General features: G+C 47.0%; 1 protein-coding gene across 3 annotated transcripts in view; it reads left to right on the top strand.

Moving 5' to 3' along the window:
* The window catches only part of NCOA7 (nuclear receptor coactivator 7), a 1,122,006-nt gene that overhangs the window by 464,619 nt on the left and 633,429 nt on the right, over positions 1-23,958 (top strand). The gene's annotated exons all lie outside the window — the stretch shown is intronic.

The raw sequence follows: 23,958 nt of genomic DNA, 5'->3' as shown, positions 1-23,958 counted from the left end.
GAAGGGTATCTCGATAATGCAAGCTGCTATACAGTTTAAAGATAACGAAGAAGAACAGGCGAGTGAGCAGTTGCACAGGCAACGTAAAATGGCAATTGATAAATGCTATCCAGCTTTGCCGCTTCGTCAGCAAGATGCAGCGAAGGAACTTGAGAAAGATCCCTTGATGTCACATTTGTTGAATTCGCCACCCCCTTATGCGCAGAGTGCTACAGCACCTCCGCAACCTTTAGTTGTGCAACATCCAGTTGTGCAGCCTCCTGTTATTCCACTGCCGCCAGCTCCTCTTCAGTTGGCCCCTACTTCTCTGGTCCAGCCTTCTCAAGGGCCATTGACTTTTCTACCTGCTCTGCCTTTAATTCCTGCGCCTTTTTCACTTGTTCTTGCTACCTCCTCTGCTACTGCTCCTACGTTGACCTTTTCTCAGTCCGCTTTATCTCCTGTCCTGTCGACCTCTCCTTCTGTTCGACAGAGAATTACTGATACTGTTACTAGTCTTTTGTCTCCTTTCTTTGGGTCATTTAATACGACCCCCGTTACAGTGCGTAAACAGTTGCGTAGTCAACTGCCTGATTCCCGAGAGAGGGAAGTATTAGATCATTTGACGCGTAAATGGGTCACTCTTCCTTTAAGATACGATGTAGAATCTGTTATGGATGTCTTCCATCAATGGGAACAACCGAAGCAGAGATATGTTTTCGATAAAGTGTGTACTTTGCTTCTTGAAGAGTGGGAAGATGATGATTTGGGACAGACTCCGCCTGAGTTGCTCCGTATACAGTCCGAGTTTGCGAAAGGTACGATTGTGAGCTCCGATGTTGAGAGAGCAGTTGCGACATTGTTGTCTTCAGGAGCGAGTCTCCTTCTCAGACGCTGTTTGAGCCTGATGCTTCTGTTAGGAGAAAGGTGCGACAATATCCAATGAGAGAGGTTCCTCCTGTATGGAAAGAAGCAGTTCAGGCTGATGTAGGTCTTGGTGTTGTAGCTGCACCGGCACATTTTCAACGTGTTTGGGTGCATGTTCCGTGGAAACGTGCAGAAGTTTTGGCTCTTAAGCAGACTTTGCCTGACCCCCGTAAAAATCCTGCAGGGTATTATAAGGAATTATCACAGACTGCAGACTCATGTGTTATGAATCTAACTGATATAGGCATGTTGTTTGGAAATGTGGTTCCACAGCCTTTATGGGGTTTGATTCGTCATACTGATCATGCGCAGGAGTTAGGTGATACATAGGCTAATATTAGTGCTGCAGACGGTAATGACTGATTTGCATATAGCCATGTCTGAACTGGGGTGGCAGAGTGGGCTAAAGAACGGTGATGGATTAAACCCAGATCTTTTGACTGGGTGTGAGTGTTTGATTGGTTCAGATGCTCCGTCCATCACCACCCTCTTTTGTACCGCAGACGGCCGACAAGTTGGTAGTGCTAAACCTGAGCCTGTAGTTGCAGAACTCCCTGGTAAGATCATTACCTACATGAAAACTTTAATGCCTGCTATGCGAGTAAACTGGGACAAATTATCTGCGTGTAAGCAGAAGAAAGATGAAAGCGTGTCTGATTTCTTCACTAGGTTTGAAGAGACGTTTATCGACCACAGTGGTCAAGACATGAGTACCGAGGGTGGTCAACGGTTGTTTGTTGACAAGTTTGTACATAATTTACTTCCTGAGTTATGTAAGAAGTTGAAGGATTCAGAGAGTTCTTGGGCCGTTTCCTCTTCAGCACAGATATTGGCTACTGCACAGTACTACGAAAATAGGGATAAGGACGAGAAAGATAGAGCAGACAAGAAGACTAAAGAGTTGAAAACGAAGGTGCTTTTATAGCAAGCATATCCGCCCCGTAGTAGCCAGCGTGACTATCAGCAGCCTCAGCAGTTTCAGAGAAACTCGCAAAGGTTCGAGTCTCCACAACCGCGTTTTCTGGTAGGCCCCAATCAGTGTTCATATTGTAAGGAAGAGGGTCATTTCAAGTATAGTTGCCCTATTTTGTTACAGCGTATGAATGGTGTTTCTGGTGCAAGAGGTCGAGGTGTTCAGCAAAATCCTAGAGGGAGGGGACGTGGAGGTTTTCCCCAGAATGCGCGTTCCTTTCCTCCACAAAATTCGATGAATAGTTTTGATCAGCAGAATGGTGCATCTGGTAGGACGACTCAGTACTATGCTGACGACTACTATGTCGAAGGTGAGAATGTGGATGGTAATGATTGCTAGGACAGCCATGGACAAAGAGAGGGAGTGGTTTCAGTTCCAGTAGATCAGAGTGGACCTTATGTTGAAGTGATTACATCAGGTGTGTCACAGCCTTTTCTGTTGGATACTGGTGCTACGAAGAGTTCTATTATGCACTCTAAACTCCCTGGCGCACCTTTGTCTGGCTTAACGAATGTTTCAGTAGGTTTTTCTGGCGCCCCAGTTAGAAACCCAATTTCTAATCCTTTGTCTCTTTCTGTTGGATGTCGCGAACTCGAAGCACCCCTTATTCTGATGACAGGTTGTGGTGAGAACTTGTTGGGATTGGATCTGTTGAAAAGATTGTATGCAACATTGTATTGTTCTCCTTCGGGAGTACAACTTACACTGGGTAAGAAAGTGGTCTCCCCAATGTATTTGTCGAAGGATAAACTTCCAACCTAATTGTCTTCTCTTCCTGATATTCTTTGGGCGACTGGACCTAACGATGTGGGTCTCTTAGAGATACCGCCATATGTTGTGACGTTAAAAGCGAACGTTAAAATGCCACGCATTCCCCAATATAGGATCTCTTGTGATGGAGAAAGGTCGTTGCTAGCGATTATCCATGATCTAATTGAGAAAGATGTAATTGAAGAAACAAGAGGTAATGTTTGCAATAGCCCTGTTTTGCCTGTCTTGAAACGCACTGACTCTTCCCAGCCACCTATTTACAGGTTTGTGATCGATCTTAGAGAGGTGAACAAAATAGTTGTGCCACAATTTCCTGTTGTTCCTGATATCACTGCCTTATTGACCATGATTCCAGCTTCGGCCACTTGGTTTTCGGTGATTGATTTGAAGAATGCTTTCTTCAGCATCCCGATTGCTGAGGAGAGTAGAGATATTTTCGACTTCTCTTTAGGAGGTCGAAGCTTCCGGTTTAAGCGCGCTCCCCAAGGCTATTGTGAGAGTCCATCAATCTGTAGTCAGGCTTTGAAAACACAACTCGACGCGATTGTCTTACCTGATGGTGCTGCTCTTCTTCAGTACATCGACGATTTGTTGGTTGCTGCCGATACCGAGGAAATTTGTAAGAAAGCTACTTTGTCATTGTTGCGTCATTTGTCTGATTTTCGCCACAAGGTGTCTCTTTCGAAGTTGCAGTATTGTCGACAAGAAGTGACCTACTTAGGTCATCTCTTATCGAAGGAGGGAAGAAGATTGACCCCAGAACGAATTCAAGCGATTGCAAAAATGAGTGTGCCAATTACACAGAGAGAAGTGCGTGCTTTTCTGGGTATTACGTCATATTGCAGACAATGGATACCGAATTTTTCTCTGCTGGCCAAACCTCTGGTGGCATTGCCCTGTAAAGATACACCGAATCCCCTCCCGTGGTCTGAAGATTGTCAGAAAAGTTTTTCCGAATTGCGTAATGCATTGTGTTCGGCTCCTGTGTTGGGTACCCGCGACTACAGTAAGCCTTTCACACTTTATGTCCACGAGAGAGAGGGATGTGCGTTGTCCGTGTTGACACATTCTTTTGGGGACAAGCAGCGTCCATGTGCGTATTTCTCTTCGACTTTGGATCCAGTAGCTAGAGCGATGCCGAGTTGTTTGAGATCAGCAGCAGCTGTTTCTATTCAACAGTCTGCTGGTTTGGTGATGAATAATACGCTGGTCGTGATGGTTCCACATCAGTGTATACTTTGTTAAACAGGACTAAGACACAGCACTTAACCAGTGCTCGATTGTCAGGTTATGAGCTGACACTCCTAGCGAGTCATGTGCACATAAAGAGATGCAATACTTTGAATCCAGCCACGTTGTTGCCGATTTTAGTAGAGACAGATGTTTTTGAACAGCATGATTGCTTTCTCAGGACAGAGGAGGAAACAAAAGGGAGAATAGATCTTAGGGACACTCCTCTTGCGAAATGTGATGGTACCTTATGGGTGGATGGTTCATGCTTCAAGCTTCCGAATGGTGATACGACTGCGGCATATGCTGTTAAGACTTTGCATACGATTGTTGAAGCTGCACGTATCCCACATAATTCAGCCCAAGCAGCAGAGTTGATTGCACTTACGAGAGCGTGTGTGTTATCTAAAGGAAAGAAAGTGACCATATATACCGACAGCCAGTATGCGTTTGGTGTGGCTCATAGTTTTGGACGTTTGTGGAAGGAACGTGGGTTCCTCACGTCTCAAGAAACGAAGATTCAGAATGGTCAGTTGGTGAATGAGCTTCTGGAGTCACTTACCTGGCCGTTGCAAGTTGCGATTGTGAAATGCAGTGCACACAAGAAGGTTACCGATGGCGTTGGTCATGGTAATGCGTTTGCAGACGAAGTTGCGAAAGACGTGGCAAGGGATGTGATGAGTCGAATGTATGTTGCGGGTCCGGCAAGATGGGTTCCGGATAGAGGAATGTGCGAGGATACGATAGAGAGTATGAAGTCGATTCAAGCCGAAGCTACAGAGAAAGAGTTGAGTGCATGGAGAGAGAGCACGGGTACATTGGATGTGAATGGTTGTTGGGTTGAGTTGTCAGAGCATCAGCGATGGTTGTTACCCGATGCGTACGTGCTTGCAGTGGTTACGATGGCGCATGGAATGGCTCATATCAGTGTGAAAGGGATTTGTAAGTTGTTGGCTCCAGTATGGAAAAATGCTGGAATTTCTAAGTGTGCAGAGAATGTGGTCAAGAATTGTATGGTTTGTCTGAGGTACAACCCTGGTAAGGGAACTCCAACTCCAGCTGGTCATTTTGCTCCTCCGACGTATCCGTTCGAGGTTTTGCAGCTAGATTTTATTCACATGGAGAGATGCAACAACCTGAAATACGTACTCGTGGTTGTTTGTGCCTTCTCAAGGGTAGAAGCATACCCCCTGAAAGATAATACTGCCTTGTCCACAGCTAAAGCCCTTGTCAAAGAGTTTTTCCCTAGGTATGGTTTGCCAAGGATGGTCTGGAGTGATAATGGGAGTGAATTTGTGGGTCAAATGATGAAGAGAGTGCGTGATGGGTTAGGAATACGCCAGAAATTCCATGCTGCAAATCACCCCCAATCAGCTGGATTAGTAGAGTGCTATAATGGCACTCTTAAACTAAAACTTGCCAAGATACAGGCGAGCTCTGGTCTTAAATGGCCTGATGCTTTGCCATTAGCACTTTTGTCAACAAGGATGACTGTACATTCCCGAGTAGGACTTAGTCCTTATGAGATTGTGTTTGGTTGCCCGGCAAACATATGGGGAGTTCCGAGGCCGACGAAATTCAGCGAGATTGAACACCCTATACTGCTTGATTACTTGTATGATTTGACGGCTAAATTGCGTGTCTTACACCAACAGGTTCACGATACACTGCCTCAGGCTTCTGAAGATCCAGGACATGTCATCAATCCTGGCTCATGGGTGCTGATCAAGAATTTTCAGCGGACAAAGAACGATCAGCCCCGCTGGATTGGTCCCTACTTGGCGCTGTTATCGACGCGATCTGCAGTACGAGTGCAAGGAAAGAAGAACTGGATCCACGGCGTACACTGTAAGAGGGTTCCTTTGCCTCTGCCGTACGACCGGTGGGTCCAGGAGGGTATTGCTGATTCGGAAACTGAGACTGTGCCTCGTTTTCTGCCTTTTAGCGATGCACGTTTAATGGGGACAAGATCTGAGCTTGAAAGCGACGATCTTCTGCAAGAAGCTGTGCCACCGTCAGTTCGACTGTACACTACCGAACCTGAACTCTTGTTCTGTGACCAGACATTGCCTGGGAAAGGCCGTTATAATTTGCGACCAAGAGTTGTGGGACAAATAAAATGAAAATCCTTTTCTTTGCTATTTTTCAAAGTTCAGCTCTCCCATCTGAGAAACTGTTTTGACCGATTTTTGTTTTTCGAACCGCCATCTGGGTTCAGCTGTAGGGTCGCGGTATCAAGTCTTTGGCGTGCAAGCCGAAGACACAAGGTCGACGGTTCTGGTTGGTCCGAGGGCGTTCCCTGGACTGACAGACGCATTCCTTAGCACGGAACACCCTACCGCCGCGAGCAGCACAGTTAGAGGATGGAGTTTTTCGAGGTGGAGAGACCTATTGAAGAAATGAATTTCAGAAGCAGAATGTGTACAATTATGAGCAGAAAATGTTTTTTAATATTGTGTCTTTTTATGTTGCTCAGCCTAATGATGTTTTTCATGGAATATATAATATTCTCTTTTCAAGTGACGTTTGCACCCACTACACAGCCCATACCTCCTTCTACTGTTTCCTCACATTCTTTTCATCCTCTGCCTGAACATGAATCCATTAGGAGATTGGAATTCATTAATAACTCTTTCGTTCAGCTTCTACACCAACACCAATTAGTAGTGAACACAACTAACTGTTGGGTGTGTGGTCTTATGCCTCATACTACTGATAAAGGTATTCCTTACCTGGTTCTGCCATTCAGCTACAATGGTTCTGTGTGGGCATACAGAACGATGTTCACATATGCTGGTGAAGTCCACCCCCTACGTTCTGTGAAAGACAATCCAAAGAATAGTGATCTAGTTAAGGGTATAGTCGATATGATTAGAGGAGCTATTTCTTATGAGACTATCCCAAGAGATGAGACACTAGCATATATTGGATGGAATGTAACCGGATATGGAGTTAGTCTGAGTGAGAACCAGCGAGCGAAAAGATCCTCTCCGATTTGGATCGTACCCCATCAGGGTCATTACTGTCTGCAAGGTAATGGCAAGAATCCGAGGGCTCAGTTAGGGAAGAGTATCTGCACTGAGACGTATGTTTTTGCGTCCCAGACTTCCCCATCGTTTCTAGCAGCTAAGGGTACCTATTTTGTCTGTTACGATAGAGCGTACACATGGTTGCCCCCTGATTTCTCGGGCACATGTTTTGTCTCGTTCCTGTTGCCTCCCACCTACACAGCCGCGGCAGATTACCACAAGACAAGAATTGTTAGAGGTGTCTTCAGTAAGGAAGATACTGCAGGACAAGAATTAGGTGATTTCTTGAAGGGTTTTCTGCCGTTTTGGGGACCTATGGTTAACAGCAGGAACATACGGCAATTGACGAGAGTGGTTGAGTCCACCGTAGTTGAAACTGCTGGTGCCCTTAGTAACTTGACTGCTGAGCTCCAGTCGGATCGTCTTATGACTCTCCAGAACAGAGTTGCGTTAGACGTCATACTTGCAGATCGAGGTGGGGTATGTAAAGTGATCCAATCAAGTTGCTGTGTTTTCATTCCAGACAATGCTCCGACAGTGTTCCAGGCCATTTCCAAACTGCATAAGATCTCCGAATCTATACACGTGGATAAAGGAGATTGGTCGTTGATGGGATGGTTTTGGGAACTGTTATCCGTCTGGGGATGGAAGATTCTGATGGTCATTGGGATGATTTTAGCCATCCTTTTCCTGTTCTGTCTTTGTGTGCAGTGTGCTCCTGCTATATGTGGCCTTTGTGCTACATTGTGTGTAAGGAGACCTGTATCAAGAGACGTGCTAAGTAATGGGATGATGCTACAGCAACATCTTGATGACCTGATGAGTATAGACCTGGATTCAGACTGACATGGGTTTAGGTTATTGCCTATGTAAGGGCAAAAGGAGGGTCTGAGGTTCCGTGAATTCTGAACCCGTTTTATAAAGGTTGTCGTATCATGACGATTTTGGTATCAGCGGACCGAAAATGGCGAGTATAAGATGTACGAGTGTTTTCGTCATGTTCGATTGACGAGATCACCATGAAATCAGGGATTCCGTTCTGAAACCCTTGGGTTCCATTTTATGCACGGCAGCCATTTTGTGGTTGCCCTCACATAGGCCGATGACTAAGCCCGAACGAGTCCTTGGGACACGTACACCTTTAGCTGACTTCTGTGTGACCTGGGCAAGCTGACTCCGTTGCCCGAAGCCAAACTTGTTAGGCCAGTTCCTTTCCCAGTAGCTGGTCGGGATTGAGGATCAAGGCACAGGACATCATAAACCCTTTATTGCACACAACTATGTCTTATCTTACTCACACCTGTCTCTGCTCCTTTCTTTATGACCTGTTTACGAAGAGGAGGTGCCCATTTTTATAAGGGTCCGTTCGACTTATCTGATGAAAAATGTTGGGCCTTTCCGGGTAATTGATGGTGGGCTGGACAATGAAATGTGGGTTTGCCATGCAATGCTTTTTGTCGTGTACACATGGGATTGGTCAAGCGTAAATAAGGAATGTTTGCCTGAAGCACAATATTTGGTATAAAAGGGATGGCTTGCTTTGTAAGATTGAGCAGTCTCCTACGAATATACAGCAAGTGTACTTCGTGGACCTCTGTTACTGGTTGCAGCAAATAAATTTGCTCTTTGACGTCACCAAGAGGTTCCCACGTTTCTGTAGTTCCGAGACAGGTGAATCTGGAGACTTCTAGTGTGTCCCATGGCACCGCTGGGTTCTAAATAACCCGGTTCTTCACTTTGTCCCCGCCGCCTGCCGCAGATGATGATGTGGCAACGTCAAACCGGACCGCCAGACCCAATCGACGGCAGAAAGTACGGCCCGCCCTCACTACACGGCACACAAATACCAATGCCCCAGCAACACCTGAACCTCCTCCACGGTCACCCTCCGCTTATCCAACCTGCTGCTCACCAAAGCCAACATCGCCGTCCTCCTGTCCTCTGGCAGGCGTGCTTCCATGGCCCCGGAGTCGAGCTCTATACCAAGAAATGACAGCACCGTATTAGGACCGTGCATCTGCTCTGGCGCCAGGGGCACCCCCAGGTAAGCCACGAGGTCCAGAAAACTGCCCAGCTGCCACCGGCAGTCCGTCGAACCCAGCCGTCCCACCAGAAAGAAGTCCTCCAGATAGTGCGTCACCGTCTCAAAGCCTGCCCGCCAGGAAAAAGCCCACTGCAAAAAGGAACTGAACCGCTCAAACAGAGCACACGAGATCGAGCACCCCATTGCAATGCCATGTCCACAAATGTCCCCGTCAAAGCTGATTCCCAACCACTGATAATCCTCCGGAGGTACCGGGAACAGCCTGGAAACCGACTTAATGTCCCACTTCGCCATTAGGGTGCCCGCTCCCACCGCCGCTACAATCCTGTGCGCGACGTCCACTGAATACGACACCGCCATGTGCTCCGTCGACATATAGCCATTCACCGACGCCCACTCCGCTTTAGAAAGCACTCATAGCCCCTGCGAACTGCCCCTGTACCATCTGCCCAAAAATCCTCATCGTAATGTGACCATGCATACCCGCCACAGGTCACCTGCGCCCGCCTGGTACGTCCATAAATTTGCCAAGAGGTAAGGCCCTGTCAGGGTACTTCTCGCACTATACACTAGCGTATATCAGAAGAGCGGCTGCCAATTGTCAATGGTCAGTGGCACCTCGGGGCATCTGACCAAGTCCTGTTCCTCCTCCTTCGATCCTGCTTTCGCCGTGAGTTCCCTATGGAGGAGATTCCACATTTCAACCTACTCCCCTTTCCATATCTTCTCCTTCGTCCCAGTGACCGGTGCGCCCCCGGTGGCTTAGTCATGCCCCTGTCTGGAAGCTTGCGCACTGGGACATCACACTCTCCTTACCCCCATTGTCCTCTGCGCTCGTCGGCGCGGCCTCCGCACCGCCCACCGCGCCCCTGACCGGCGCCCCCCGGCAAAGTACCCGCCTCTGGGTGGGCATGAAACCACCAACCGTTAAGTAACACCTGAACGTGCTAACTGATTACACCACAGCGACTGCCGGACATGCGCCGAAGTCGTGCCAGAGTCCTGCCCGTCTGCGCCCATCCGCGACCTGGATGCGGCCGCAGACGCAAGCATGGCCTCTCTCCGCGTTTCTTCAATCCCCATTTTATACGACAGTGCTACGCTTAAGACTCTGAAGCCCACACACTGTATCCCAGTACCTATTTCACCTCAGGCTTTTACCCCCCGTCTACCTTTCACATCTTGTAGTCCAGGACAACCCATTGATGATTCACGGCATGAATACCTCATGTCCCAGACTACCATTAACTCATTATCAATAACGTCTGGTATGATTAACTGTCGCTCCCTAGTAAAACACGCCCTTGACATTGCTCAAACCCTGGATGAGGAAAAGTGGGACCTCCTATTCTTAACTGAGACCTGGTTAGGGGACGAAACCATCCCCGCTATACACTTAGCCATACCCCCGGCTACGGTATACTTTGCGCTAATAGACAGGGCTCCCACCCTGGAGGCAGAGTTGCCATAATATACAGATCTCACTGGAATATTTCTTCCTTCCCTTACATACAACTGGAACGCATTGAAGCACTCCCCTTTTGTATTAAAATAGCGGCCAATTTCACCTTCTCTGGCCTTTTAGTTTATCGCCCCCCAAACTCTAAAACATCTCATCTACCCGTATTCCTAGATTATGTTCTGCAAGTAACATCGCGCTATGCAAACTTTACCCTCCTCGGGGATTTTAATCTCCATGTGGATAATCCCTCGGATTCCATCTCTTCCAACTTTCTATCCACCTTATCAGATGGAGGCCTAAACCAACTTATTAGTAACCCTACACATAAGGCCGGTCACACTCTTGACCTAATCTGTACCAACTTGGACGGACTAGCCATAAGTGATCCTTTCCCGGTGATCTGGTCTGACCACTTCTTTATTCCCTTTTCGTTTTTCCTGCACCGCCAAGATCGTCACATACGCCCGGCTAAACTACAGGGCAGAAACTGGAGTAAGATCTCCCCTGATAGCTTTGCCGCCCATCTTCCCCCTCTCCCTCCTTCGGATATGATCTCTGACTTAGACGCCATATTGACTCACTTCAACGGCTGGATCTCTTCCGCCATTGACCTTCTCGCCCCTATTAGGCCCATCAAAACATACCGCTCTGCCCCATCCGCTCCCTGGTACTCCGATGAACTTCGAAAATGCAAATCGGCATGTAAGCGCCTTGAGAGACGTTGGAGAATAACTTACTCTCCCGACCGCAAATCCCTCTATAAATCTGCTCTAAAAGATTATAGAAAAAAAATAATTGAACACAAAAGAACTTTCTTGAAAGAAAAAATCAACCACTCACAGGGATCATCCAGGGAAATATTTGACACAGTCAGAACCTTCACCGACCCCCTGGCTCTCAAATGACCCCCCCTGGTGTCACAGACACTTTGTAACAGTCTCTCTGATTTTTTCGAAAATAAAATTGCCACTATATACGACTCCTTCCCTAGCCATATTAACCCAGATAAACGTACAACCAACACTGCCATCACTGGATCTGATTGTACGTTTTCCAACTTTCAAGAGATTACTTTAGACCAATCCCTTAAAGAACTTCTAAAATGCAAATCCGGATCTCCCCTTGATCCTTGGCCTGCCAAGCAATATAAATCACTGGCACCTATTCTTAACCCCATTTTGAATGGGATATGGAACGACTCGCTGCATTCGGGAGTCTTTCCAGACTCATGGAAGCATGCTCGGTTAGTCCCCATAATGAAGAAGGCCAATGCAGACCCCAGTGAACCCTCCAACTACAGGCCAATCTCCCTCTTACCAGCTCCTGCCAAAGTGCTCGAAAAACTTGCTCAGCAACAACTAGCAGGTTTTTTAGAAACAGCTGGTGCTTATCACGACTCTCAGCACGGTTTTAGACCAGGATATAGCACTGAGTCAGCGCTAATCGAGATGGCAGATGCCGTACGCTGGAGGATGGACGAGGGATAAAGAGCGGTGTTGGTGCTGCTCGACTTGTCTTTTACTAAAGGACAAGGGAACCCACTTAGGTAAGCAAGGACCTGGGGTATCAATTAAGCTAAAGACAACGGTCCTTGACAGGAAAGATCAATGTATCAATAATTATAGGCCACAATAAGCACTATAATGGAAAAAAAAAGTGCAGCCGGACTTTGAAATTTATTCAATGTTTGGATATATTAAATCAGACGAACCAACAATTAAACAGTGGGACACAATCCTGCATCCACAATGCTACACATACAATCAAACAATACAAATACTTGGGGTATTTCAGGCATATAAAATTTAGGAGCAAAGAGGAAATTTAAAGTGCATTTGCTTCACATATGTGGAAAACATACGATTTTAGGCACACAATAGTACACTATTATTTAAACCACATATCATGTCGACGGCGTTTCGATCCTACTAGCATTAAAGGATCATCATCAGGACATTCATTGCTTGCCTGAATGAAAAAAGCATAAGCTCCAGAGACCCGGTTGGGGCATGAACCAGCGTGTAGTACTGGAACCTCGAACCAATAGAACGGTGGAGCAGTTAATTCATGTGGTGCCTCATAGGGTACGGCTAGGATTTGCCATAGATTGATGAGGTACAACTAGAGCGAGGGTGGAGAAGTTGAGGTTATACGCCCCCGGTCTGATATCCACTCGAAGCAAGTTAAGGTGGTCCAATGTGTGACGTTAACCTCATGGGGTCTCAATCACGGCTCGAAGAGGCTGATGTCCGGAAGTCGTTCCGGAAAATACCTGTGAACTGATAATAAGGGCTCCTGATACGGAGCGAGGTAATTGCAGCGGGATGCGTTCCCGGAGAATTCTCCGGCGTGGGGTAATATGCAGAGATACCTGCCGGTTGACAGTAATGGCTCCTGCTACGGAGCGGGGTAGCCTGTAATAGGGCTCCTGGGGTTCGCAATGGAACTTGGAAAACCGTCCCAGTGCACAGTAGCGCAGTGGAACCTTGTCAGCAGCATTCGACACCGTCTCCCATTCCCTACTCCTGGACCGCCTACAATCCAAAGGCATCCAGGGCACGGCCTTAAATTGGATTGCATCCTTCTTGTCCAACCGGACGTAGGCAGTGTTTACCCCTCCCTACACTTCGGACAGCCGTCCACTTCGGTGGGGAGTCCCCCAAGGCTCCTCACTGAGCCCCCTCCTATTTAATGTTTATTTTTCACCCCTTGCTGATATCATCGCTCAAACTGGAATAAAGGCCACATCCTACGCTGATGATATTCAACTCTTATTCTCGTTCAACAGTATTACCCAAACAACCTTTGACCCATTAAAAAACTGCTTACGCACCATTGCCCTATGGATGGACAATAACTTCCTCAGGCTAAACGCAGGAAAAACGGAGGTTTTATTTTTCCACCAGCCGTCCCCACTGGATCCCAACATCTGGTGGCCTCTTGATTTGAGTGTACCACCCAAGCCGAATGATTCGGTGAAAAACGTAGGGGTTAGATGGGACTCTAACCTCTCATTTCAACAACAAGTACACACAGTCTCTGCAGCATGCTTTGCCAAAATTAGGATGGTGAAAAAATTCATCAATTTTCTACCTAACAACACCAGGAAGATCATAGTTCAGGCATTGATCACCTCGCATCTGGACTACGCCAATGGCCTGTATACTGGACTGTCTGCTGGTCTATGCCATCGACTCCAGACAGTCCAGAATGCTGCAGTACGACTGGTTGGTGGCATTCCCTTACGTGAGCATATCTCGCCCCACCGCCGTAGACTTCATTGGCTGCCCATACAAAAAAGGGCAGAATTTAAAGCACTGGTACTGGCTCATCGTGCAATGAGGGGCAAGGGCTCTGCTCACCTTTCCACCTGCCTCACCCCCTACAGCAATACCAGGCCCCTTCGTTCGACTTCAAAAAATCTCCTCACCACTCCCAGATTAAAAAAAAACCACTCAGGTGGAAAAACCTTTCAAGTATGCACCTCCACCCTTTGGAACAAGTTACCAAATTCTATCCGGATGATCCAGGAAGGACCCCCATTCCGGAAAGCCTTAAAAACGTACCTGTTCTGTTGAACATCCCCCTCTTAACATAACATCTAACTCAGCTTAAAATCGCACAGGAGCGCCGGGACACCACGTTGGGGTAACTGCGCGCTATAACAAAATACACTAAATAAATAAATAAATAAATCCCCCTCCAGAGCCCCATCCGTTCCTCCCCCCGTGTCCTTCACTTTCCGCCCTTTCAGAGGACGCACACCAGGCTCCCCCATGCGTCCGTACCCACGGACACTTGCACACAATCATGACTGCCCAAACCACTCCCCGCTCTGTCACTATCCTTACCTGGCGTCAAGGCCGGCGTCCTCACTGGATCTAGCCACCTAACCAGTGGAGCCGGGGGGGGGGGGGGGGGGGCGTCACTCCCGGCGCTCTTTGCCGTGGGCATACCTGTAACACACTACCAACATTGTTACTCCTCTCCCCCCCCTCCTCTGCAGAATTCTCCACAAGTCCAGCTGCAGCTCCCCGGCCCATCCCCGGGCCCTTCCATCCACTCCACTTCCCGGCCGCCCCCCAGGGGCTCCAGCCGGCTCAGCCCCACCCTCTCTCTGCCTGCCCGCATCAACTCCCCCAGCTCCCCACTCTCTTTCCCCCTAGCCACTGTACATAGATCCGTATTCTGATCGCAGCCTCATGACACCATCCCCGTCCTCCGGCGGCCGTCTCGACCCCGCCTCCCAGCGTGCTCTTGTGGTTGGTCCCGCGGTGGAGCACGACCGCCCGTACTAGGCAGAGCCGGCCCATCCCCTCGGTGAAATGGAGCCGCATGCTGCTCTCCCGAGTGCCTATCCCAGCGTTCGTGGCTAGAAAAAGAGGTGGGGTCCAGCATGCCGGGGAAAAAACGCCCCCCCAAACCCCCTGTTCCCCCAGATGCCCCCACGCGCACCCTTGCCCGCGGTATGCCCCCCTCCGCACCGGCCTGGCCCCTCACCCCCCCTCCCCTTACCGACCCAACCCCCCCTTCCCCCACCCGAGGCCTCTCCTCTCTCCCACCTCCCACCCGCCCCTACTACAGCATGCTCCCTACCCCCCTCCGAGGAAAAAACCCTCCCCCACCCCACTCCGCCTGCCCCCCTGACACTCCTCCACCTCCACATCTGACTCCTCACCCCTGCCCCCCCGCCCCAACATGACCCTATCCCCCTCCCCACCAGACTCCTCACCCGGCTCCCTGTTAACACCCCCCTGCCTCGCTCACCCTCTGATCATCCACCCTCCCCTCCGCCCCTCCTTCAAAACTCAAAGGCTGCCTCACAGCGTCCCCACGCCTGCCTCCTGTCCCCTGCTTCTTCCCTGGGCCCACACAGCAGAGCGACCGCGCCGCCCGATATCCCCCACCTTCCAGCCCTGCCCCCCCCCACGCGCGCGCAGAGACTCACCCGTGAAGACTGCTGCCGCTGCGTTGCTGGCAGCGCGCTGCGGCGTCGCAGGCAGCGCGCCGCGGCGGTCGTACCTGCACCGCGGCCGCTCATGTGCATGCGGCCCGCCTCCTAAAGAAGCCGCAGGGCCACCAGCACCCGCGGGACCTCCCTGGCTGCCATTGGAAGTGCCCTCCGCCTCGCACACCTCGCCCTCCGCTACACTTCTTCCTGCGGACACCGGTCCCTCCGCCCACAGACGCATACGCCCTCCGGCCCCTTCAACCAGGCCCCCACCAGGCACCCTACCACGCGACCACCGCCGCCCAGTACAAACCCCCGGCCATCGCGATGAGCTCGCCAGCCGCAACGAGCCACCCACTCGCCCCAGCACACAACAGAAGCGCCAATACCCGGCCCGATCACAAATACCGCTGCAACAAAAAGCTATTTTACCGCCTCCAAACCCCCCCGCCCGGCTGCCGTGTCCTTTCCACCGAAATGGTGGCCTGTAACCCAAAATGGCCGGCTTTATTATAGCCAGCCCAAAACACTAGCCCAATCCAGCCCAAGCCCCAGCCCAAACCTACTGCTAGCCCAAAACCAGCCCAACGTACGGTGCTGGTCAACATCCCCCCCCCTTCCCCCGACCCCAAACCCCCCCCAGGGGTAGCAGGCCTCCCGCCGGTCGCCCCCCCCCCCCAAGCCCTATTCCACATATAAAATGAATTCCAGGAAACACAGGTTCAGTTCCATCTTTGAAACCCCAACCCCAAATTACCTTATAATTGTGTTCACATGCACTGGAACCAATGAATATGTTGTTATAATAACTTGTTCTTTCTCTATGGAGACAGAGTTTCCCCTTCTTTTCGAAATCCAGCAACATAGCAGCATGAGTCTTGCCATTTGGGGTGCAACCTATATTTTCAGCCCACTTAGGGATTTTATGGTTCTTATCATTTGCTTTTCTTTGGAAATTTTCTCTCCTTTTCTCAACCATATTCAAAAATATTTTTTCTTTTTCACGTAATAAGCTTGTTAAATTATTCTTGTGTGCTTCAGCTATATCTATTGTAACTATAGTTAGAAAATATTCACCCATATAACGTGTCACATCACTCTTAGTATGTACAGGATTCAGGTTACTTCGTATAGGAAGTTCAGAAAATATCACATCTGAATTAGAATAGTAATACTGCAAAGGTCCTTTCTTATAGAATAAACTAGCTAAAATACTACATGAAATACCATATGTTAACGGTAAAAGGTGGTAAGTCACACCTTCGGCTACCGAAGTAGGTAACTTCATACAAACATAGCAGTCTTCTATTTCCATAGCTTCTACATAGTGTACTGATAGGTTGGCAAATACATTTAAGTGAGTTCTATTTTTAATTCCAGTATAATGTAGCCCTTCCTCATCTAATGCTTCTAAGTCTACCTTCTGTTGTTTAAGGCTAAGTGCTTTCTCTTGTGTATCTATTCTTCTAAGTGTATCTATCGTTTGTAGCTCATTAGTATCATTCTTCATGTCTCTACTCATTATGTAAGGAATAGCTATTGTCAGTCCTAACCATACTATGAGTTCTATCGCTACACTACATGTGCATATTCTACAGCATGTTTTTAAGCAGTTTCTTTTCGTTCTTCTATTAACAGTACGATCAGCCATTTCTGACCAGGGAGACTTAACCCCTCTTTGTAGCTGTTACACAGCCTTTCACCCTGTGAAATTTTCAAGTGGGTCTCACTTCTCCGCTAGTCTGACCCGCATTCAATTCGTCATCACTTTCGTCACTTATTTCTAAGTTTTTGAAATCTTCAAGAACGATGTAAGTCCATTCAGGGCTTCTGAATTTATTATTCAGTCTTTTCTGTCGTTGACTTCTCCTTCTTGGTTGTATTTCAGACTGTTCAGCTTGACTAGTTATTTCATTTACTTGTTCTGGTTCTTCATTTATTGTCTTTAGACGGAATCTCAGTCTTTTGACAAACCTAGGCCACTTGTCCCCTTTTCTGAGTCTTTTAGCTGGCACTGTGCTCTGGCCTTCTTCCAGTGCCCTCTTATTTTCATTCAGTTGTGGCACATCTATTTCAATGCTGTCTTCTGTATCCCTTTCTATTTGACTAGGTCCAGATCTTATTTCTGTTTCTTCTGCCTGGTTACTAATCTGGCTTTGTTCAGGTATCTGCTGAATTTGACTTTGATTTGATTCACCTTCTTCTTCCTGCACACATTTTTCTACTCCTATCTGGCCCTGCTCAAGCTCTTCGAACCCTTGATTTTCTTCTGCCTGAGCTCTCACCCTATTACCTATCTGTCTCTCCTCAGACTCAAGCGTTCTTGGTGGAGTGTCATTTGTCTGAGTATTCTGATCTTTCCTTATCTGTTCCTCCTCGGAATTACTACTGGCTTGGATTTCTGTAATCTGAGTATGTTCTTCTAAACCTATCTCGTCCTCACTATCACTCTACTGTCTAGATAAGTCTGACTTCTGGTTCTTACATATTCTGCAGGTATCTGAAATACTGGAATCCAATCATCTTGACTGGTGCTCGGTTGTTCCTCTTCAGCTACTTCAGAATCGATATCTTGAGACCCCCTCAGCTGCACAAACTTCAGCTTCAGTTTCATCAGGTTCAGTCACTCTGTTCGTGTGACTTGCATGGATCCAGTGTGGAACTCCTTCGCACTTTACAGCTGTGGTGGTAACCAGAATTACTTGTTGTGGTTTTCCCCACCTCGGTGCAAGGCAAGATTTTCGAGTATGTTTCTTTAGCACTACCCAGTCACCTGGGTTCAGGTCATGTGCTGGAGTTGCTGGTCTGGCGACAACATCTTCCCCAACCTGGTGAGAGATAGAACACACTTGTTCAGCCAGTTCTTTGCAGTACTCCAGTACTAAATCATCAGATATATTTATCAGCTTGTGTCCTGGCACCCATGCTTGCCTCATTGCTCTTCCCATTAGTATTTCATGAGGACTCAAGCCTGTGTTCCGGTCTGGAATACTTCTGAGCCCCCATCAGAACAAGAGGTAAAGCATCTGGCCACTCTAATCGGGTAGATTCATACATCTTTCCCAATCTCGACTTGATTGTGCCATTCAGTCTTTCTACCACTCCAGAAGCCTCTGGGTGGTATGCACAGTGCAGCTTTTGTTTAACATTGAATGCGTCACAGATTAGGCTAATTATTTCACTATTAAAATATTTTCCGCGGTCTGATTCAAACGTTACTGGAAAACCGAAACGTGGTATGAGTTCTCTGAGTAGGAGTTTGGCTACTGTGATACTATCATTCCTACGTGTGGGGTAAGCTTCCACACATTTTGAAAATAGGCAGACAATGACAAGAATGTATTTTAGTCCTCGACAAGGGGGTAACTGAATGAAATCAATCTGCAATCGTATGAAGGGACCTGTAGGAGAGTAGGGTCTGCTATCCTATGGTCACCCCAAATTTTTGCTTTTTGCTTCACTGGTTTATGACTTAATGTGGCTGTGGGCCTGCTAATCAGACCCAATGCCTGCTGTTCTCTCTCTAAATTATTGCCAATGCACTTTAGGTGCATAACGAAATTGGAACTGGTTCACCTTATTGGCCCCTGTAACAGTGTACCCAGGTACCCAGGGCATAGGTGCTTCCAAGGCCTACCAGTGGCCTACCAGGGGCTGCAGCACGTATTGTGGCACCCCTGGACTGGCCTCCATATTTGACACAACTGGCTGATCACTCAGCTGGGGTGAGTCGATGTAACCACCCCTTACTTAGGTGTAGTATGCCTATACCTAACCTAAAATGGACACATATGTTCCTATCAGCCACTCCTATGGAAGGCCTCATCAATCCTGGAGGCAGAGTGCTTGGAAATATGTGAGATGGTGCTCTGGCATGAGCTGAGCCTGTCTGCAGCTTTCGGAAACATGTCCTTTAGCTGTTTCATGATACTGCCATACCATATACTCTTAAGTGCATTATAATCTTCGCGGTTAAATGCTATCTTTGGTTTGGCTTTATCAAAACATGTCGAGTAAGGTGTCATACGAATTGGAATACTACCCCCTCGCCAGTTCTGGCGACGGGGGTAGCATTCCACCCTTCTAGAGGGACACGACATGTACCTAACCTGAACCCCGGTTAAAGTTAAACAGAGCCTCAGCATCACAAAATGGATGCTGCCACCACAGACACAAGTCTGACCTCCTGTTGCTGGGAGTCCTTCCAGCGAGGGCAACTTGGACAAAGGGTTTCCTGCCTTGGGAGGTGCTAGCACCACCCCAGACAGGATTTTGCGTATTGGGTAGGACAGGGCTGAATAGAATCAGACATGCCTGGGGCACACAAGGTGTCCCCGTGCATTTGCCAGTTCAAACCGGTGCTGGGGCTTTCCTGCCCCAGTCTTGGCGTGAAGCTGGACAAAGGAAAGGGGGTGTAACCGCACCTAGTCCCTCAGTACGACTCCAACTCAACATTTGGAGATATTTAAATCTTGATAATCGTCCATTCCTTAGTATTTGGGCCTCCTCCCAAGGGATTAAAGCCTCATTTTTTATCACCGAAACCCAGAGCAGGATTCCCGCTTCTTTTAGTGGCTGCGCCAGACTGTCTTTCGTCCATTCCGGGGATCCTGGTGAGTCAAAGATTGGCGCCCTACAGCTATAATAACTGATCTTTAATTCCCTCCTAACTTTATACCAGGTTGTAGCTAAGCCCTGCAGAGTTTTTATTCGAATCTTTTTAAAGTAACGAGGGTCCCCATATTTATGTATAAAGTCAGTGCCTCCTCCGTTTACATTTTTTAACATTGCTTTATACATTCTGCCTATATCCGACTCCTCTGGAACTGTAAACAAACTTTTCCCCCCTTTTAACAAGAACACCCATGCGTAGTACGAAAGATCCGGCAGCTTAAGTCCTCCTTTCTCATATCGCCTTCTGAGTTTCTTCCAGGAGATCCACACTCCTTTGGAGGCCCATATAAAGCTTGAAATTTTGGACTGAGCCTTTTTAAGCCATTCTTCCTTAAAGGACATCGGAATGTGTTGGAATAAAAAAGTAATTTTTGGAAGGATAGTCATTTTAATGATGTTCACTCTTCCATAAATTGATAGTGGGAGATGTGACCAGCCCAGCGGCAATTTCCCTACTTCTTTACTGACCCTCTGGAAATTAGTTTCAGGAATTTGCTCTACATTCTGTACTATTTTTATACCCAAATATCTCATTTCCTCTTTGACATATTCTACCCGTGTATCAATATTCCAGACCATAATAACCGTTTTACGTTGGTTTATTTCATAGCCTGAAATCTTGCCAAAACCTACAGCAAGCTCATACACCACTGGTAAGGCTGAATCCAAGTTCGATGTATACACTACCAGGTCGTCAGCGTATAGGCCCACTTTCTTTTCCCAACTTCTTACTTTAAACTGGATGAGTTCGGCATGCTTCCTAATCTTTTCCGCTAGGGGCTCGATATATAAATTAAAGAGTAGTGGGGATAGCGGGCACCCTTGTCTTGTCCCCCTACCAATGTTAAACTTTTTTGATAGTCTTCCATTTATTAATATTTTAGCAGATGGGGCGTTGTACAGTTGCATTATGCCACTACAAAAGTTTCCTCCTAAATTAGATAGCCGCAGAATTTCCTCCAAATATCGCCAATTCACGCGATCGAAAGCCTTAGTCACATCAACAGTGATAACTGCTAAAGGCACTTTATCTACCGCGGCTAGATCAATGGCGCCTATGAGGTTATATGTAAGATCTTTAATATTTCTCCCTCTCACAAACCCTTTTTGATCCTCGTTTAGGAGTGCTCCCACCACCCCATTCAGCCTATCCGCTAAAATTTTTGAGTATAACTTGTAATCTGAATTTAAAAGCGAAATAGGCCTGTACGAGTCACAGCAGTCTGGTGGTTTGTCAGGTTTTAGAATGAGCGTAACATTGGCCTAATTCTATGAGGGGGGGATTTCTTCCCCCTTTTCAAATATTGCAGAAAATAGTTTCTTTAAGACTGGGGCTAAGACTTTCTCTAATTTTTTATATAGTTCCGTAGGAAGGCCATCCGGACCCGTCGCTTTATTCGATTTCCCTAATTCAATAGCCCTCCCAATTTCTTCCTCCGTTAATTCCTCATTAATACCCTCCTTCTGAAACTCTGATATTTTAAGCGGGAGCTCTTGGTGTAGCCAGTCTAATATCTCGGCCCCTGTGGTGCTCAAGTCTTCTGCTTATATTGTTTGCGTGTGTTTAGGGCAGAAGGTGTATGAGTCAAGGGTGGTGGTGCAGCATGTGGGTCATGTAGTTAGGTTATAATTTGTCCATTGGATGAGAGGCAGTTAGAAGAGAGCTGCTGTGTTGCTGTATCTGTGTTAGGTCTGGTGGAAGAGAGAACGCTTAGCATTGGAGTTTGTTCCTTTGTGTGGTTTGAAAGGAGGGAGCATGTATGTATTTTGTGATGGTAAGTGTTATGAGGTGTTGCGCTATGAAGATCTTGTTGTGCTGGTGTGTGTGATATGTTTTGTTTTTGAGGAGTACTGAAAAAGGGTGCTGGTGTATTTGTTTCATGCAATGGATTTGGTTGTATAGTGTTGTTTGTGAGAGGAGGTTGTAAGGTAGAGGGGGTTCTGATGTGTTAGTAGAGTGTATGTTTTGTGTAGGAGGGAATGGTGTAGATGTAAGAGTGTTTGTCTTAGACTTGTTTGTTCCAAGAGTTAAAAAGTGTGGCCCCATGCAGTATATGTGTTGTGTGGTAGTGTGATTACTGTAGAAGGAAGAGGAGGGTGTTGGTTGGAGAAATGATGGAAGGCTGATTATATGTTTGTTAGTGATAAAAGGTGGTCTGTTAGGAGTAATTAGAGCAGGGAGTGTGTGTCTGGGTTGTTACAGTTTAATATTGTAATTTTAACCTGCCCGTGATTGCATCATTTATCACCTGTTTTTTTGTTTAAACTTGTGGTTTTTCCTGCCCGTGACTGCTTTCATTTAACCTGTTGAATTGTGGGATTTGCAACCCAAACTCTGAGGTTTTTCCCTCTCATTCCCCGTGACTATCAGTTTTTCCCTCAAAATGTCTCATCATTTGCTCTGTGCTAAGACCTGTATGTTAAGCAGTGCACCCCCAGCCACCATTTTCTGTTAACAAGTGAGTGAAACCAGCCCCCCCGCCCCCCTCACCAACAGGGATATTCTACATCAGAGGGGGCTCGGCTACAGACGTAATCTGCTGTGAGCTGTTTAAACTTTGTTTAATAGGGACGGCACCCTTCATTTTTTGGCCAGGAGAAGGGGGTAACGTTTTATACAACCAGTATTGTTAGAGGACAAGTTTGTTAGGCTCTTACCAGCAGAAGTCCAAAGTGTGGATTGAGCCTGTCTGTCTCCTAGGAGATTTCTGAATAGAGTAGCTCCCCAGTCCCAGCCCCACCCCCAGGCCTGCAGACCTAGGACTGCTGATTGGTTTACCCTGCTCCAAGCATATCTGAGCCTTCCTCTCACACCTGCCCAGGCCCCTTGAGGCGTTGCATCATCTTTTTTTTTTCATAACAGCCCATACAATACTATACAGTGACATGCCATAACATACCGTACCATATTATACAATGACAGACCATTTCATGGTATACAAGACAAGCCATACAATATCATGGCAAACTATACAATTACAAGCCATACCATACCATACTATGCAATGACAGACCATACCATACCATACAATACCATAGAACACACCATACCATACAATGTCATATTATACAGCTAAAGGCTATACCATGTCATATTATGCAATGACAGGTCATACCATACTGTACAATACAATGGCAGGCCATACCATGCTATACAATCACAGGACATACCATATCATACCATGCCATACTATACAATGATATGCCATGCCACACCATATTCAACAGACCATTCCATAAATAGTACCCAATGACAGGCCATGTTGTATCATATTATAAAATAATGGGTCATACCATCGCATACAATTCAATAACAGATCATACCGACCCATAGTATATAATGACAGCCCATAAAATACCATACTATACCATTCAACGACATGCCATATCATACCATACAATGCATTAGTATGCAACCATACTACACAATGACAGGCCACAACATATTATACAATAAAAGTCCATACCATACCATTCCATACCATGCAATGCCAGATCAATCACATACGATACCATACTGTACAATAAGATGCCATACCGTAACATACTATACAATGACAAATCATACCATACCATGCCATACCATAACATACCATGCTATACAATGACGGGCCACACCGTACCCCACTATATCATAATTGACAATGTCAGGCCTTAACATACCATGCTATACAATGATATGCAATACTATACATTGACAGGCCATATAATGCCATACCATATCATATTATACAATGACAGACCTTAACATTCTATAACGTACGGTACCACACCATTATACTCTACACAAAAAGAGGCCAAATCATACCATGCAATACCATACTATAAAATGACAGAGCATACCATGCCATACTATGCAATTTCAGACCATACCATAACATTCAATACAGGCCATACCATGCTGTATAATGACAGGCT

Source organism: Lissotriton helveticus, chromosome 6 (genome assembly GCF_964261635.1).
Source record: "Lissotriton helveticus chromosome 6, aLisHel1.1, whole genome shotgun sequence".
NCBI lineage: Eukaryota > Metazoa > Chordata > Amphibia > Caudata > Salamandridae > Lissotriton > Lissotriton helveticus.
The sequence above is the reverse complement of the archived record's forward strand: the minus strand, read 5'-3'. Positions and strand labels throughout refer to the sequence as shown.